At 40.6% G+C, this 20,456-nt stretch overlaps 1 protein-coding gene across 3 annotated transcripts in view; it reads right to left on the bottom strand.

Annotated features, from left to right (window-relative positions):
• Positions 1-20,024, bottom strand: part of COL8A2 (collagen type VIII alpha 2 chain) — a 425,675-nt gene extending 405,651 nt beyond the window's left edge. For 2 of the 3 annotated variants that reach the window (XM_069756855.1, XM_069756857.1), the window contains exon 1: positions 19,825-19,998. The gene's annotated coding sequence lies outside the window, so the exon portion shown is untranslated. Of the gene's footprint in view, positions 1-19,824 lie in introns of all 3 variants that reach the window. The other variant, XM_069756856.1, reaches the window with a different exon arrangement.
• Between the last annotated feature and the right edge of the window lie 432 nt (positions 20,025-20,456).

Raw genomic sequence — 20,456 nt, 5'->3', positions numbered from 1 at the left:
TCCCTTGACCATATGGCACAGTAACTATTTGTCCCTTGACCATATGGCACAGTAACTATTTGTCCCTTGACCATATGGCACAGTAACTAATTGTCCCTTGACCGTATGGCACAGTAACTAATTGTCCCTTGACCATATGGCACAGTAACTACTTGTCCCTTGACCATATGGCACAGTAACTATTTGTCCCTTAACCATATGGCACAGTAAATATTTGTCCCATAACCATATGGCACAGTAACTATTTGTCCCTTGACCATATGGCACAGTAACTATTTGTCCCATAACCATATGGCACAGTAACTATTTGTCCCTTGAACATATGGCACAGTAACTATTTGTCCCTTAACCTTATGGCACAGTAACTATTTGTCCTTTGACCGTATGGCACAGTAACTATTTGTCCATTGACCGTATGGCACAGTAACTATTTGTCCTTTGACCGTATGGCACAGTAACTATTTATCCTTTGACCATATGGCACAGTAACTATTTGTCCCTTGACCATATGGCACAGTAACTATTTGTCCCTTGACCATATGGCACAGTAACTATTTGTCCTTTGACCATATTGCACAGTAACTATTTGTCCCTTGACCATATGGCACAGTAACTATTTGTCCCTTGACCATATGGCACAGTAACTATTTGTCCCTTGACCATATGGCACAGTAACTATTTGTCCCTTGACCATATGGCACAGTAACTATTTGTCCCTTGACCATATGGCACAGTAACTAATTGTCCCTTGACCATATGGCACAGTAACTATTTGTCCTTTGACCATATGGCACATTAACTATTGTCCTTTGACCATATGGCACAGTAACTATTTGTCCTTTGACCACATGGCACAGTAACTATTTATCCTTTGACCATATAGCACAGTAACTATTTGTCCTTTGACCATATGACACAGCAACTATTTGACCCTTAACCATATGGCACAGTAAGAGAGCTGTCACACAGACTGCTCTCCAGCGACCAACGATGCCGGTAACCAGGGTAAACATCGGGTAACTAAGCGCAGGGCCGCGCTTTGTAACCCGATGTTTACCCTGGTTACCATCCTAAAAGGAAAAAAAAATCAAACGCTACATACTTACCTACCGCTGTCTGTCCCCGGCGCTCTGCTTCTCTGCACTACTCCTGTACTGTCTGTGTGAGCACAGCGGCCGGAAATCAGAGCGGTGACGTCACCGCTCTGCTTTCCGGCTGACCGACGCTCACAGCCAGAGCAGGAGGAGTGCAGAGCACAGCGCCGGGGACAGACAGTGTTAGGTAAGTATGTAGTGTTTGTTTTTTTACTTTTAGGATGGTAACCAGGGTAAACATTGGGTTACTAAGCGTGGCCCTGCGCTTAGTTACCTGATGTTTACCCTGGTTACCAGTGAAGACATCGCTGGATCGGTGTCACACACGCCGATCCAGCGATGTCCGCGGGAGATCCAGCGACGAAATAAAGTTCTGGACTTTGTTCAGCGACCAACGATCTCCCAGCAGGGGCTTGATAGTTGGTCGCTGTCACACATAACGATTTCATTAACGATATCGTTGCTACGTCACAAAATGCAACGATATCGTTAACAATATCGTTATGTGTGAAGGTACCTTAACTGTTTGTCCTTTGAGCGTATGGCACAGTAACTATTTATCCTTTGGCCATATGACACAGTAACTATTTATCCTTTGACCATATGACACAGTAACTATTTGTCCTTTGACCATATGGCACAGTAACTATTTGTCCTTTGACCATATGGCACAGTAACTATTTGTCCTTTGACCATATGACACAGCAACTATTTGTCCCTTAACCATATGGCACAGTAACTATTTGTCCTTTGACCGTATGGCACAGTAACTATTTGTCCTTTGACCATATGACACAGTAACTATTTATCCTTTGATCATATGACACAGTAACTATTTGTCCTTTGACCATATGGCACAGTAACTATTTGTCCTTTGACCATATGGCACAGTAACTATTTATCCTTTGACCATATGACACAGTAACTATTTATCCTTTGACCATATGACACAGCAACTATTTGTCCTTTGACCATATGGCACAGTAACTATTTGTCCTTTGACCATATGACACAGTAACTATTTGTCCTTTGACCATATGGCACAGTAACTATTTGTCCTTTGACCATATGGCACAGTAACTATTTGTCATTTGACCACATGGCACAGTAACTATTTGTCCTTTGACCATATGGCACAGTAACTATTTGTCCCTTGACCATATGGCACAGTAACTATTTGTCCCTTGACCATATGTAACAATAACTATTTGTCCCTTGACCATATGGCACAGTAACTATTTGTCCCTTGACCATATGGCACAGTAACTATTTGTCCTTTGACCATATGGCACAGTAACTATTTGTCCTTTGACCATATGGCACAGTAACTATTTGTCCTTTGACCGTATGGCACAGTAACTATTTGTCCCTTGACAATATGGCACAGTAACTATTTGTCCTTTGACCATATGGCACAGTAACTATTTGTCCTTTGACAATATAGCACAGTAACTATTTGTCCTTTGACCATATGGCACAATAACTATTTGTCCTTTGACCATATGGCACAGTAACTAAATGTCCTTTGACCATATGGCACAGTAACTTTTTGTCCCTTAACCATATGGCACAGCAACTATTTATCCTTTGCCCATATGGCACAGTAACTATTTGTCCCTTAACCTTATGGCACAGTAACTATTTGACCCTTGACCATATGGCACAGTAACTATTTGTCCTTTGACCATATGGCACAGTAACTATTTGTCCCTTGACCATATGGCACAGTAACTATTTGTCCCTTGACCATATGGCACAGTAACTACTTGTCCCTTGACCATATGGCACAGTAACTATTTGTCCCTTAACCATATGGCACAGTAACTATTTGTCCCATAACCATATGGCACAGTAACTATTTGTCCTTTGACCGTATGGCACAGCAACTATTTGTCCTTTGACCATATGGCACAGTTCCTATTTGTCCCTTGACTATATTGCACTGTAACTATTTGTCCTTTAACCATATGGCACAGTGACTATTTGTCCTTTGACCATATGACACAGTAACTATTTGTCCCTTAACCATATGGCACAGCAACTATTTATCCTTTGACCATATGGCACAGTAACTATTTGTCCCTTAACCTTATGGCACAGTAGCTATTTGTCCTTTGACCGTATGGCACAGTAACTATTTGTCCTTTGACCATATGGCACAGTAACTATTTGTCCTTTGACCATATGGCACAGTAGCTATTTGTCCCTTGACCATATGGCACAGTAACTATTTGTCCCTTGACCATATGGCACAGTAACTACTTGTCCCTTGACCATATGGCTCAGTAACTATTTGTCCCTTAACCATATGGCACAGTAAATATTTGTCCCATAACCATATGGCACAGTAACTATTTGTCCCTTGACCATATGGCACAGTAACTATTTGTCCCTTAACCATATGGCACAGTAAATATTTGTCCCATAACCATATGGCACAGTAACTATTTGTCCCTTGACCATATGGCACAGTAACTATTTGTCCCATAACCATATGGCACAGTAACTATTTGTCCCTTGAACATATGGCACAGTAACTATTTGTCCCTTAACCTTATGGCACAGTAACTATTTGTCCTTTGACCGTATGGCACAGTAACTATTTGTCCTTTGACCGTATGGCACAGTAACTATTTATCCTTTGACCATATGGCACAGTAACTATTTGTCCTTTGACCATATGGCACAGTAACTATTTGTCCCTTGACCATATGGCACAGTAACTATTTGTCCCTTGACCATATGGCACAGTAACTATTTGTCCCTTGACCATATGGCACAGTAACTATTTGTCCCTTGACCATATGGCACAGTAACTATTTGTCCCTTGACCATATGGCACAGTAACTAATTGTCCCTTGACCGTATGGCACAGTAACTAATTGTCCCTTGACCATATGGCACAGTAACTACTTGTCCCTTGACCATATGGCACAGTAACTATTTGTCCCTTTTACCATATGGCACAGTAAATATTTGTCCCATAACCATATGGCACAGTAACTATTTGTCCCTTGACCATATGGCACAGTAACTATTTGTCCCATAACCATATGGCACAGTAACTATTTGTCCCTTGACCATATGGCACAGTAACTATTTGTCCTTTGACCATATGGCACAGTAACTATTTGTCCCTTGACCATATGGCACAGTAACTATTTGTCCCTTGACCATATGGCACAGTAACTATTTGTCCCTTGACCATATGGCACAGTAACTATTTGTCCCTTGACCATATGGCACAGTAACTATTTGTCCCTTGACCATATGGCACAGTAACTAATTGTCCCTTGACCATATGGCACAGTAACTATTTGTCCTTTGACCGTATGGCACAGTAACTATTTGTCCTTTGACCGTATGGCACAGTAACTATTTGTCCCTTGACCATATGGCACAGTAACTATTTGTCCTTTGACCATATGGCACAGTAACTATTTGTCCTTTGACAATATAGCACAGTAACTATTTGTCCGTTGACCATATGGCACAGTAACTATTTGTCCCTTAACCATATGGCACAGTAACTATTTGTCCTTTGACCATATGGCACAGTAACTATTTGTCCCTTAACCATATGCACAGTAACTATTGGTCCTTTTACCATATGGCACAGTAACTATTTGTCCTTTGACCACATGGCATAGTAACTATTTGTCCTTTGACCATATGGCATAGTAATTAATTGTCCTTTGACCATATGGCACAGTAACTATTTGTCCCTTGACCATATGGCACAGTAACTATTTGTCCCTTGAACATATGGCACAGTAACTATTTGTCCCTTAACCTTATGGCACAGTAACTATTTGTCCTTTGACCATATGGCACAGTAACTATTTGTCCCTTGACCATATGGCACAGTAACTATTTATCCTTTGACCATATGGCACAGTAACTATTTGTCCCTTGACCATATGGCACAGTAACTATTTGTCCTTTGACCGTATGGCACATTAACTATTTGTCCTTTGACCGTATGGCATAGTAACTATTTGTCCTTTGACCATATGGCATAGTAACTAATTGTCCTTTGACCATATGGCACAGTAACTATTTGTCCCTTGACCATATGGCACAGTACCTATTTGTCCCTTGACCATATGGCACAGTAACTATTTGTCCCTTGACCATATGGCACAGTAACTATTTGTCCCTTGACCATATGGCACAGTAACTATTTGTCCCTTGACCACATGACACAGTAACTATTTGTCCTTTGACCATATGGCACAGTAACTATTTGTCCTTTGACCGTATGGCACAGTAACTATTTGTCCTTTGACCATATGGCACAGTAACTATTTGTCCTTTGACCATATAGCACAGTAACTATTTGTCCTTTGACAATATAGCACAGTAACTATTTGTCCTTTGACCATATGGTACAGTAACTCTTTGTCCTTTGACCATATGGCACAGTAACTATTTGTCCTTTGACTATATGGCACAGTAACTCTTTGTCCTTTGACCATATGGCACAGTAACTATTTGTCCCTTAACCATATGCACAGTAACTACTTGTCCTTTGAGCATATGGCACAGTAACTATTTGTCCTTTGACCATATGGCACAGTAACTATTTGTCCTTTGACCACATGGCACATTAACTATTTATCCTTTGACCATATGGCACCGTAACTATTTGTCCTTTGACCATATGGCACATTAACTATTTGTCCTTTGACCATATGGCACAGTAACTATTTGTCCTTTGACCACATGGCACAGTAACTATTTATCCTTTGACCATATAGCACAGTAACTATTTGTCCTTTGACAATATGGCACAGTAACTATTTGTCCTTTGACCATATGACACAGCAACTATTTGACCCTTAACCATATGGCACAGTAAGAGAGCTGTCACACAGACCGCTCTCCAGCGACCAACGATGCCGGTAACCAGGGTAAACATCGGGTAACTAAGCGCAGGGCCGTGCTTAGTAACCCGATGTTTACCCTGGTTACCATCCTAAAAGTAAAAAAAACAAACGCTACATACTTACCTACCGCTGTCTGTCCCCGGCGCTCTGCTTCTCTGCACTCCTCCTGTACTGTCTGTGTGAGCACAGCGGACGGAAATCAGAGCGGTGACGTCACCGCTCTGCTTTCCGGCTGACCGACGCTCACAGCCAGAGCAGGAGGAGTGCAGAGCACAGCGCCGGGGACAGACAGCGTTAGGTAAGTATGTAGTGTTTGTTTTTTTACTTTTAGGATGGTAACCAGGGTAAACATTGGGTTACTAAGCGCGGCCCTGCGCTTAGTTACCTGATGTTTACCCTGGTTACCAGTGAAGACATCGCTGGATCGGTGTCACACACGCCGATCCAGCGATGTCCGCGGGAGATCCAGCGACGAAATAAAGTTCTGGACTTTGTTCAGCGACCAACTATCTCCCAGCAGGGGCCTGATCGTTGGTCGCTGTCACACATAACGATTTCATTAACGATATCGTTGCTACGTCACAAAATGCAACGATATCGTTAACAATATCGTTATGTGTGAAGGTACCTTAACTGTTTGTCCTTTGAGCGTATGGCACAGTAACTATTTATCCTTTGGCCATATGACACAGTAACTATTTATCCTTTGACCATATGACACAGTAACTATTTGTCCTTTGACCATATGGCACAGTAACTATTTGTCCTTTGATCATATGACACAGCAACTATTTGTCCCTTAACCATATGGCACAGTAACTATTTGTCCCTTGACCATATGACACAGTAACTATTTGTCCTTTGACCATATGGCACAGTAACTATTTGTTCTTTGACCATATGGCACAGTAACTATTTGTCCTTTGACCATATGGCACAGTAACTATTTGTCCTTTGACCATATAGCACAGTAACTATTTGTCCTTTGACAATATAGCACAGTAACTATTTGTCCTTTGACCATATGGCACAGTAACTCTTTGTCCTTTGACCATATGGCACAGTAACTATTTGTCCCTTAACCATATGCACAGTAACTACTTGTCCTTTGACCATATGGCACAGTAACTATTTGTCCTTTGACCATATGGCACAGTAACTATTTGTCCTTTGACCACATGGCACATTAACTATTTATCCTTTGACCATATGGCACCGTAACTATTTGTCCTTTGACCATATGGCACATTAACTATTTGTCCTTTGACCATATGGCACAGTAACTATTTGTCCATTGACCACATGGCACAGTAACTATTTATCCTTTTACCATATAGCACAGTAACTATTTGTCCTTTGACAATATGGCACAGTAACTATTTGTCCTTTGACCATATGACACAGCAACTATTTGACCCTTAACCATATGGCACAGTAAGAGAGCTGTCACACAGACTGCTCTCCAGCGACCAACGATGCCGGTAACCAGGGTAAACATCGGGTAACTAAGCGCAGGGCCGTGCTTAGTAACCCGATGTTTACCCTGGTTACCATCCTAAAAGTAAAAAAAACAAACGCTACATACTTACCTACCGCTGTCTGTCCCCGGCGCTCTGCGTCTCTGCACTCCTCCTGTACTGTCTGTGTGAGCACAGCGGACAGAAATCAGAGCGGTGACGTCACCGCTCTGCTTTCCGGCTGACCGACGCTCACAGCCAGAGCAGGAGGAGTGCAGAGCACAGCGCCGGGGACAGACAGCGTTAGGTAAGTATGTAGTGTTTGTTTTTTTACTTTTAGGATGGTAACCAGGGTAAACATTGGGTCACTAAGCGCGGCCCTGCGCTTAGTTACCTGATGTTTACGCTGGTTACCAGTGAAGACATCGCTGGATCGGTGTCACACACGCCGATCCAGCGATGTCCGCGGGAGATTCAGCGACGAAATAAAGTTCTGGACTTTGTTCAGCGACCAACGATCTCCCAGCAGGGGCCTGATCGTTGGTCGCTGTCACACATAACAATTTCATTAACGATATCGTTGCTACGTCACAAAATGCAACGATATCGTTAACAATATCGTTATGTGTGAAGGTACCTTAACTGTTTGTCCTTTGAGCGTATGGCACAGTAACTATTTATCCTTTGACCATATGGCACAGTAACTATTTATCCTTTGACCATATGACACAGTAACTATTTGTCCTTTGACCATATGACACAGTAACTATTTGTCCTTTGACCATATGGCACAGTAACTATTTGTCCTTTGACCATATGGCACAGTAACTATTTGTCCTTTGATCATATGACACAGCAACTATTTGTCCCTTAACCATATGGCACAGTAACTATTTGTCCTTTGACCGTATGGCACAGTAACTATTTGTCCTTTGACCATATGACACAGTAACTATTTATCCTTTGACCATATGACACAGTAACTATTTGTCCTTTGACCATATGGCACAGTAACTATTTGTCCTTTGACCATATGGCACAGTAACTATTTATCCTTTGACCATATGACACAGTAACTATTTATCCTTTGACCATATGACACAGTAACTATTTGTCCTTTGACCATATGACACAGTAACTATTTGTCCTTTGACCATATGGCACAGTAACTATTTATCCTTTGACCTTATGACACAGTAACTATTTATCCTTTGACCATATGGCACAGTAACTTTTTGTCCTTTGACCATATGGCACAGTAACTATTTGTCCCTTGACCATATGACACAGTAACTATTTGTCCTTTGACTATATGGCACAGTAACTATTTGTCCTTTGACCATATGGCACAGTAACTATTTGTCATTTGACCACATGGCACAGTAACTATTTGTCCTTTGACCATATGGCACAGTAACTATTTGTCCTTTGACAATATAGCACAGTAACTACCGTATTTGTCCCTTAACCATATGGCACAGTAACTATTTGCCCTTTGACCATATGGCACTGTAACTATTTGTCCTTTGATCATATGACACAGCAACTATTTGTCCCTTAACCATATGGCCCAGTAACTATTTGTCCTTTGACCGTGTGGCAGAGTAACTATTTGTCCTTTGACCATATGACACAGTAACTATTTATCCTTTGACCATATGACACAGTAACTATTTGTCCTTTGACCATATGGCACAGTAACTATTTATCCTTTGACCATATGACACAGTAACTATTTGTCCTTTGACCATATGACACAGTAACTATTTGTCCCTTGACCATATGGCACAGTAACTATTTGTCCCTTGACCATATGGCACAGTAACTATTTGTCCCTTGACCATATGACACAGTAACTATTTATCCTTTGACCATATGACACAGTAACTATTTGTCCTTTGACCATATGGCACAGTAACTATTTGTCCTTTGATCATATGACACAGCAACTATTTGTCCCTTAACCATATGGCCCAGTAACTATTTGTCCTTTGACCGTGTGGCAGAGTAACTATTTGTCCTTTGACCATATGACACAGTAACTATTTATCCTTTGACCATATGACACAGTAACTATTTGTCCTTTGACCATATGGCACAGTAACTATTTATCCTTTGACCATATGACACAGTAACTATTTGTCCTTTGACCATATGACACAGTAACTATTTGTCCCTTGACCATATGGCACAGTAACTATTTGTCCCTTGACCATATGGCACAGTAACTATTTGTCCCTTGACCATATGACACAGTAACTATTTATCCTTTGACCATATGACACAGTAACTATTTGTCCTTTGACCATATGGCACAGTAACTATTTGTCCTTTGACCATATGGCACAGTAACTATTTATCCTTTGACCATATGACACAGTAACTATTTATCCTTTGACCATATGACACAGTAACTATTTGTCCTTTGACCATATGACACAGTAACTATTTGTCCCTTGACCATATGGCACAGTAACTGTTTGTCCCTTGACCATATGACACAGTAACTATTTATCCTTTGACCATATGACACAGTAACTATTTGTCCTTTGACCATATGGCACAGTAACTATTTGTCCTTTGACCATATGGCACAGTAACTATTTGTCCTTTGATCATATGACACAGCAACTATTTGTCCCTTAACCATATGGCACAGTAACTATTTGTCCTTTGACCGTATGGCACAGTAACTATTTGTCCTTTGACCATATGACACAGTAACTATTTATCCTTTGACCATATGACACAGTAACTATTTGTCCTTTGACCATATGGCACAGTAACTATTTGTCCTTTGACCATATGGCACAGTAACTATTTATCCTTTGACCATATGACACAGTAACTATTTATCCTTTGACCATATGACACAGTAACTATTTGTCCTTTGACCATATGACACAGTAACTATTTGTCCTTTGACCATATGGCACAGTAACTATTTATCCTTTGACCTTATGACACAGTAACTATTTATCCTTTGACCATATGGCACAGTAACTATTTGTCCTTTGACCATATGGCACAGTAACTATTTGTCCTTTGACCATATGACACAGTAACTATTTGTCCTTTGACCATATGGCACAGTAACTATTTGTCCTTTGACCATATGGCACAGTAACTATTTGTCATTTGACCACATGGCACAGTAACTATTTGTCCTTTGACCATATGGCACAGTAACTATTTGTCCTTTGACAATATAGCACAGTAACTACCGTATTTGTCCCTTAACCATATGGCACAGTAACTATTTGCCCTTTGACCATATGGCATTGTAACTATTTGTCCTTTGATCATATGACACAGCAACTATTTGTCCCTTAACCATATGGCCCAGTAACTATTTGTCCTTTGACCGTGTGGCAGAGTAACTATTTGTCCTTTGACCATATGACACAGTAACTATTTATCCTTTGACCATATGACACAGTAACTATTTGTCCTTTGACCATATTGCACAGTAACTATTTATCCTTTGACCATATGACACAGTAACTATTTGTCCTTTGACCATATGACACAGTAACTATTTGTCCCTTGACCATATGGCACAGTAACTATTTGTCCCTTGACCATATGGCACAGTAACTATTTGTCCCTTGACCATATGACACAGTAACTATTTATCCTTTGACCATATGACACAGTAACTATTTGTCCTTTGACCATATGGCACAGTAACTATTTGTCCTTTGATCATATGACACAGCAACTATTTGTCCCTTAACCATATGGCCCAGTAACTATTTGTCCTTTGACCGTGTGGCAGAGTAACTATTTGTCCTTTGACCATATGACACAGTAACTATTTATCCTTTGACCATATGACACAGTAACTATTTGTCCTTTGACCATATGGCACAGTAACTATTTATCCTTTGACCATATGACACAGTAACTATTTGTCCTTTGACCATATGACACAGTAACTATTTGTCCCTTGACCATATGGCACAGTAACTATTTGTCCCTTGACCATATGGCACAGTAACTATTTGTCCCTTGACCATATGACACAGTAACTATTTATCCTTTGACCATATGACACAGTAACTATTTGTCCTTTGACCATATGGCACAGTAACTATTTGTCCTTTGACCATATGGCACAGTAACTATTTATCCTTTGACCATATGACACAGTAACTATTTATCCTTTGACCATATGACACAGTAACTATTTGTCCTTTGACCATATGACACAGTAACTATTTGTCCCTTGACCATATGGCACAGTAACTGTTTGTCCCTTGACCATATGACACAGTAACTATTTATCCTTTGACCATATGACACAGTAACTGTTTGTCCTTTGACCATATGGCACAGTAACTATTTGTCCTTTGACCATATGGCACAGTAACTATTTGTCCTTTGATCATATGACACAGCAACTATTTGTCCCTTAACCATATGGCACAGTAACTATTTGTCCTTTGACCGTATGGCACAGTAACTATTTGTCCTTTGACCATATGGCACAGTAACTATTTATCCTTTGACCATATGACACAGTAACTATTTATCCTTTGACCATATGACACAGTAACTATTTGTCCTTTGACCATATGACACAGTAACTATTTGTCCCTTGACCATATGGCACAGTAACTGTTTGTCCCTTGACCATATGACACAGTAACTATTTATCCTTTGACCATATGACACAGTAACTGTTTGTCCTTTGACCATATGGCACAGTAACTATTTGTCCTTTGACCATATGGCACAGTAACTATTTGTCCTTTGATCATATGACACAGCAACTATTTGTCCCTTAACCATATGGCACAGTAACTATTTGTCCTTTGACCGTATGGCACAGTAACTATTTGTCCTTTGACCATATGACACAGTAACTATTTATCCTTTGACCATATGACACAGTAACTATTTGTCCTTTGACCATATGGCACAGTAACTATTTGTCCTTTGACCATATGGCACAGTAACTATTTATCCTTTGACCATATGACACAGTAACTATTTATCCTTTGACCATATGACACAGTAACTATTTGTCCTTTGACCATATGACACAGTAACTATTTGTCCTTTGACCATATGGCACAGTAACTATTTATCCTTTGACCTTATGACACAGTAACTATTTATCCTTTGACCATATGGCACAGTAACTATTTGTCCTTTGACCATATGGCACAGTAACTATTTGTCCTTTGACCATATGACACAGTAACTATTTGTCCTTTGACCATATGGCACAGTAACTATTTGTCCTTTGACCATATGGCACAGTAACTATTTGTCATTTGACCACATGGCACAGTAACTATTTATCCTTTGACCATATGACACAGTAACTATTTGTCCTTTGACCATATGACACAGTAACTATTTGTCCTTTGACCATATGGCACAGTAACTATTTATCCTTTGACCTTATGACACAGTAACTATTTATCCTTTGACCATATGGCACAGTAACTATTTGTCCTTTGACCATATGGCACAGTAACTATTTGTCCTTTGACCATATGACACAGTAACTATTTGTCCTTTGACCATATGGCACAGTAACTATTTGTCCTTTGACCATATGGCACAGTAACTATTTGTCATTTGACCACATGGCACAGTAACTATTTGTCCTTTGACCATATGGCACAGTAACTATTTGTCCTTTGACAATATAGCACAGTAACTACCGTATTTGTCCCTTAACCATATGGCACAGTAACTATTTGCCCTTTGACCATATCGAACCTTAACTATTTCTTATACATCAGAGGTCACAGTAATATTTACCATCTGGCTATACTCAGATTTGCAGGTAGGAAATTAAAGATACATTAAAGGGGTTTTCCAGTATTAATAAGATATGGCTTCTTTCTTTAAAAAAACAGTGCCTCACCTTCACATAGATTTTACATCATATTGCAATTCTAAACACAACCCATCGTTAGGGGTGGCACTGTTTTTGGAACAAAGCAAATTCTTTAGAACCTTTTGTGTTTCTATTTGCTGTTGAGCTGCAAAATTAACACTGGCACTCACTATCTACCCACATGCATGAAAAAAATCACACTTTTTAGCCTCTATCATATCGTCTTATAAATTGTACAATGAAGGTAGATGCTCCAGGTTGAGCATCAATATTAGATTGGTAGGGGTCCACATCAGCACCTCCACCAATCTGCTATTATAAGCTCTCACAGCAGCCACATGTAAAGACATTGAATGCAGCTGCCATGTGCAGCTCCATTCAATGTGTAGCAGCCAATGTTGGTTACTGCAGAACAGATCCTGTCCATGGGAATAGGAGGTATCCCCACCGACCACCTGCTCTGGTGGCTATCACATTTCCAGAACTACAATGTGCAGCTCCATTTAACATGCATAGGTCATTGTCAGGTACTGCATAACAGCTCCTATTACTTTAAAGCCCACAGACATTATGACCCCCATGCCATACCTCAGTAAATTAGTTATGCATAATGCCAACTGTGACAAACTTTTAAGTTCTGTCAGTTTTCTTGACATGTTTGTAAAGATTATTCTAATCTTAGACATTTTCTAATCTTTCTAATAAAGACACTTCTAATGTTAGACATTTATGGTATATCCACAGAATATGGTATCTATCTGAAGAAATATGGGCAGCATTGTGGCTCACTCAGTGGTTAGCACTGTAACCTTGCAGCGCTGCAGTGCTGGGTTCAAATCCCACCAAGGATTGTGTGCAAACTGTAAAGCGCTGCGGAATATGTTGTGTGCAAACTGTAAAGTGCTGCAGAATATGTTGGCGCTACATAAATAAAACGATGACTACTATTATTATTGCCAGGGCTCTAGCCATTGAGTTTAACAGTATCTTAGGAAATAAGCAAGAACAAAATATCTCCCCGGCAATGCTAAGTAAACTACAGCATAACATACCTCCTCAGATGTGCCAAATGCCAGAGCACAGCAAAATATGAATAACAAATGTAATGATGCAGCAATGAATACCTTCCCAGCAGTTGAAATATATCAACCTTCCTACCCCTTTTCAATGTTGGCAGCATTCAATCCCATGCCAAACAATTCTGCAGTACTGTGCCACCAATAAACCCCTACAGACAACAGCACTGTGACCCCATACCACACCTCCCCTTTCAACAGCAGCATTCTGCTACCCCTTCTCACCACTCTTCCTCTTTCAGCAGCAGCATTGTGCTTCCCCTTCTCACCACTCCTCCCCTTTCAGCAGCAGCACTGTGCCCCCCATCCTACTCTGGCTCACTAGCAGCAGTATTGTGTCCCCCTTTTCATTACACCCCCAACGACAGCAGCACTGTGCCTCCCATTTACACCTGTTCTCCACTGGCAGCTGCACTGTGTCCCCCATCCCACCACTGTTTCCTTGCGGCAGCACTGTTCCTTGCCATCCTATCCCTACTCCAGTGCCAGCAACACTATGGCCCCTCACTTCCTAACCTTCCTCCACTTTCAGCAACACTGTGCCCACTGCCTTCTCATCCTTCCTACATTGGCAGCAGCACTGTGCCTCCCCCTTCCTACCTCTCTCCCAGTGGCAGCAACAGTATACCCAAATCTCCTGACATCAGCATTCTACCTCTTTTTACCCCTACAATAATAAGAAGATTCTTCCCCAAACCACGCTTAATACTAAAACGTTGAAAATTCTCCCCTCTCCTGGAGCTTATGTTTATGGTGGACGTAGAGTGCAGAGGCAGTTTTCCATTCTCTCTCTTCCTCTGCAGCTACTCTAGGTTCCCGCAGGGTGAACTACCTTTGGTCATGTGACTTTTATGTCACATGGGTCCTTTTCCTCCCGTTACATCGGAAAGTCCACTGATAATGTAGGAATTGCATCATCACTACAATTCCTGGTTTGTTATGACAGACAGCCCCCTTACTAATCGGCTCACCAAGATTCTGCCCGGGCCTGTTGATGACCTATCCTCAGGCTCAGTTATCAATATCTGGTGACCCCAAGTGTGCTGAATCACCAAAAATGTTAATTATGATATTTGGCCACATTCAAATGTAGTATGTGGGGCAGCTAAAATTTCCAAAATGTCCTCCTTTCTCAGACGGCCCACTTGAAACTTGCGGATGAATATATGTTGATGACATGCACCAAGTTGCTTGTGATTTTTTTTTATATATTATATGCAGTAGTTTCACTGGTGGACACAGACAGAAGAGGACCCCTGTGAAAGAACAGTACATGGGCGCTTTGAAGCCCACTAGCTCATCCACAATGCACAATTCCACCTGCTTTGAGGGTAGAAGCGGGCCCCCTTAGCTCTTGGGTCCATGTATGGCTGCACAGGTTGCATAATTGATACGTGCGCCGTGGTTTTTCTAAGCTTCCAGTAGTGTGATTTAGGACTTAAGCTTATTCATGATCTTTGACTTTAACAAAAGTATGGCGTATTCACAAATAATAGACGAACTTCTGAAATCAGGGTGTCGGTCACTACTCCATGCTTCCTTCAGATAAAACAGAATTAATCTGATAACTCACCCTATTTAAGCAATATCCTATCATTATATTTGCTAGTGGCACCACTCCGGAGCTTCACTTTAAATATCTCTGTTAACAGGAAAAAAATACTTGGATTCTCTTAACTTTCGGCACATGTTTCAAAATCCTAACTTTGTTCAGAAAGAACACTGCATAGGAAAGAATGTATTCACTTTTTTCCATCCAACGTTTGGTGCATATTTCCTACAGTTCTGACACCCCACAAAGGAAAACTTGTAATAACCATCTAGATGTACAGTATATGACTTTACAGAGGGAAACGTATGGAGTGTAAAACGCCATGACATAAAATACTAAAAGCATCATAAAACACTGGGAAGAAACAAAGGCAGCATTTACAAAGGCACAGATTTGTATTGCAGTATCTCGGAGAGAAATTACAGAAACTGTTCATGCTGGGCTGGGATGTTTCCCTAGTCTTAATACACAGCACCAGCCATATAACGTCCCTGACGCTGCCAGACTGCTTGTGAACACCTCTTCTACTGTTGCCAGAGCACGTGGCAACTAGAATAGCAGCAGGACACAGAGGCAAATGTCATCACATTTCCACTCAGTCCGTCCAAACATCTTAAGCTTTCTTTTCTTTCTTTATTTCAGAGCACAGAGTACTGACTGTACGCAGATTAGGGTAAAAGGTGGCATAAGCAGCTTTCTTAGGATCAGAGTTGTTACTGTGTTTTCCCCTTTCTCTGTAGGGAGATGGCACAACTATATACAGTACTGGGTTAACATTTCGCATGGATTTTAGGTATGAATGATAGCACCAAGGCTACTAACACAAAATTAATTTTTCACTAATCCCAATATAGGTTATGGGCCGCCCAGTTCTTTCTGATATAATACTGAAATCATCTTTGTTCCATATTGCATAATTTGCCGGGACTAACCACTACCTTCACAGTGGAGAAGAATCCATATGTGATTAAACTACTCTGTCTTGATAACTCATCTTATACGTCCTCATCTTAACTTAACTCATCTTATAACCACTAATATTTCCATAATATATTAAATGAGTTCTGATTGGTGAGATTTTAGGAATATGCCATGAAGAATTAATTGGGTACCCCAACACTGGAACTCCCCCCTGATCACTAGAACAAGGTTGCAAGCCGCTAGTCCTCAATCCATGACTGTAGTTAGAAGGACACATAATGGAATGGTTGAAACCATGCTCAACCCGTCATACCAATCAAACTCCTCTTGACTGCAGTTGTGCTGTCCCATCTTAGTGATAAATAATACCTATGCAAGAAGTATACCCCAGAATGGATGACAACTAAGGCAACTAATCTCCCCAAACTTTTGTGTACATTTTAAAGGGTTTGTCCTCTTAAAGCAAGAAATCATCTATCCATGGGATTGGTGAGAAATTGTTGATCATTGGGAGTCCCACCGCAGAGACCCCCATGGATCGGCATTCTCTACGGTGCTGGCGGAAAAGTTGAGAGCATGGAATAAAAGAGTGCAGGTCAAGCATGTGCACTGCCCCTCCATTCTAAAGGACACAAAAGGTCCCCTCTGTGCTGATGGGTGCGGGTCCCAGCAGTTAGACATCAAACGATCAACATTTTCCATGACTAGCTAAAATTTGTTTTAACTGGACAACCCCTTTACATAGTACAAAAGAACCCGTACATTTTTGGCCAAAAACTCACATAGATTCATGAGTAGATATGAATATTATTTTGGTTTTTTTTAAATTCTAAGGTCTAAAGAGTAAACTACAACCTAATCTAAAGCAAAACCTAGATAAAATATTAACAAACACGGATGGTAGTATGAAACCTTACTGGATGTTTATCACAGTGGATTGGAAATTAGTTAGGAAATAGAACTAACCACCAAGGTAGGAAATATTTTGTGCAATACAGTTATGTATCTCTGCTTTCAAACTGTGTACAGTATACAGATGTATGGCATCGCCACCTTCTGGAAAGATGCCTCACAGCCTAAATGAAAACCAATGAGTTTGGTAAATGCCTCAAGATGTCCCACCCACTTATCCAACTCCAAATTCAATGAAAAGACAAGTATTTGCATGAAAAAGCTGACATACAGCTATATTAGCTGGTTATTTGCAGTGGTTAACACTGTTGCCTTTCAGCTGGGGTCCTGGGTTCAAATCCCTCCAAGGACATCTGTAAGAAGTTTGTATGTTCTCCCAGTGGATTTCCTCCTGGTACTCTGTTTCCTCTCACACTCCAAAGACAGGGACTTAGATTGTGAGCTCCAATGGGGACAGTGATGATAATGTCTGTAAATCACTGCGGAATATGATGCTATATAAGCAAAGAATAATAATAAGTGTTCTTTGAAATCTACTGGTGCACATCATTTCTATACGCAACAAATGGCCCAGTGAGGCGAGTAGATTGAAAAGAGAAGATCTCCCTTCAAAGTTAAGTATAGCGAGATGTAAGAGCTAGCAGAGTAAAATTCTGCTACTTCATAGCAGAAGTCATTTGAGATCCAACAGAACAAGTGCAGTTTCAGTCAAATTGTTCTAACTTTTTAGTTTTCTTACCACATAGTGCCCTCAGAAATACAAGTACTGCCTAAAATATCCCAACTGATCGGTAGTAGAGCAGCTACATTGTAGCCATGCTCATAACTTGCAAAAGTAGGATACATTCAATTCACATGTTTCTATCTCAGGCACTCAGTTTAATTGAAGCTACATTTTGAAGAACAACTACCTTTTATGTCCTTCAATTTATTATGCCTACTTTTATAGTGCCATCATATTCCATAACACTTTACAGACATTTTCAGCACTGTCCTTTTTGGGGCTCACAATCTTATTTCCATATTAGTATGTCTTTGGAGTGTGGGAAGAAACCAGAGAACATACAAACTGTCTTGTCTTAGTGGGATTTGAGCCCAGAAACCCAGTGCAGCAAAGTAACAGTGCTAACCACTGATCCACTGTGCTGCTACCTCTGTACTCACATCCTGGAAAACCTACTGTTCATCCTCCCAATACATGTTCAGCAGATTGCCCCTCATCAGATCACATGCTTCATATTCTTTTCCGATACATCCCTTGGGTCACTTAGCTCGCATATTACTGTAATGCACATTCAGCAGCAGATCACCCCCTGCCATCCTTCTACCAGGCATTCTGTAATCCTCCCTAGAAGCATTCTTACACCCAACATCCATATCAGAGTAATATGCATTAAGTGGGTACCTAGGCTACCTTTTCCATCTTATTAATGCACATTCAGGAGATCACTTACCTCTGGCCAGATATATAGAAAGACTTGGTAGTGGTGCTGATTAAAGGGGTTTCTGGGACTTTGAAGTCATTGATCAGTGGAGTCTGACACAGGCACCCCACCAATTATCTGAAATCTGCCCTATGGATCTATAGGGTGTCATACAGCAGCCCCATACATTGCTAAGTGCCTGTGGCCAAATACTGCACTTTATCGCCCATTTGACAGAATTGGAGATAAACAAGTCATCAATTGTTTAGTCCTGGACAACCCCTTTAATCTTTGCAGTCATGTGAGTACATTATGCCTGCAGCCTTGTGAACTGCAGCTGTCACTTGATAAAATCAATCAGTAGTGGGACGAAAAGTCCCTATGCACCTGTTGCTCTACAATTACTAGATGGTTCTTGCCAGAGGAATTCAGTCCCAAGATGGCATTTTCCAAGTAAAACTTTCACCTTGATCACAATTACTTGAAGAATGTTATCTACCCACTAAGAAATGCATGAAAACTTTCTTTCTTCACACGTTATACTTTGTATTTTCTGAGAAAACCTTGTTTTAAAGTTAAGTAAAGCAGATCAGTATAGCTGAATACTGCTTGAAAAAAGTGCCTGCAGGGTCTTCTGCTTACCTTTGTGGTCCCAGCTGTCTGCTTGGCATCAGGTTGCTCCTGTTTCTGGCTCCTGAAGAAGACTGCAATGGTTGTCTGCAGCCAGAACAGATGGATGAGTGCAGTCTACTACTACTAGCACCTTGCAGCCTGAGAGCAGCCAGTGGTGCACAGCTCAGCAAAAGAGGTTTCACATGTGAGTAGTCAGGATGGGTAAACTCTCTTTAAGAAAGAGGGGTGGGAGTATGTAAGAAGAGAGAATGGGCAGAGACCAAGAGGTTCCGAGTGGATTCCAGCCCCCAGATTACTTTTCAATTTCACAGAAAACCTCTAAAGTCTATTTATTCTCTTTTCTTATTTTTTTTTCTGAAGGAAAACAAAATCTTGAAAGAGATGTATGACCATAATAAGAGTGTTTGGGAGGAGGCGAAAGGAATGAAGGAATGGCTTCACCTATGATGCTCTAATATTAGAAAGTTTTCTTGGTTTAACTCTGATGTAACCTCAGAGTTAAAGCAATATGATATAAGTTACTGACGGGAGAGGAGAGAACCATTAGAAACTATTTCTGCAATGCACACACTATTATAGAAGCATTCCTCATGAGAATGTGCATGGATTTCATCTGCATTGATATGGACAGTTATATGATA

Source organism: Ranitomeya imitator, chromosome 3, assembly GCF_032444005.1.
Source record: "Ranitomeya imitator isolate aRanImi1 chromosome 3, aRanImi1.pri, whole genome shotgun sequence".
Taxonomy (NCBI): domain Eukaryota; kingdom Metazoa; phylum Chordata; class Amphibia; order Anura; family Dendrobatidae; genus Ranitomeya; species Ranitomeya imitator.
This window is presented reverse-complemented; position numbering and strand designations above follow the sequence as displayed.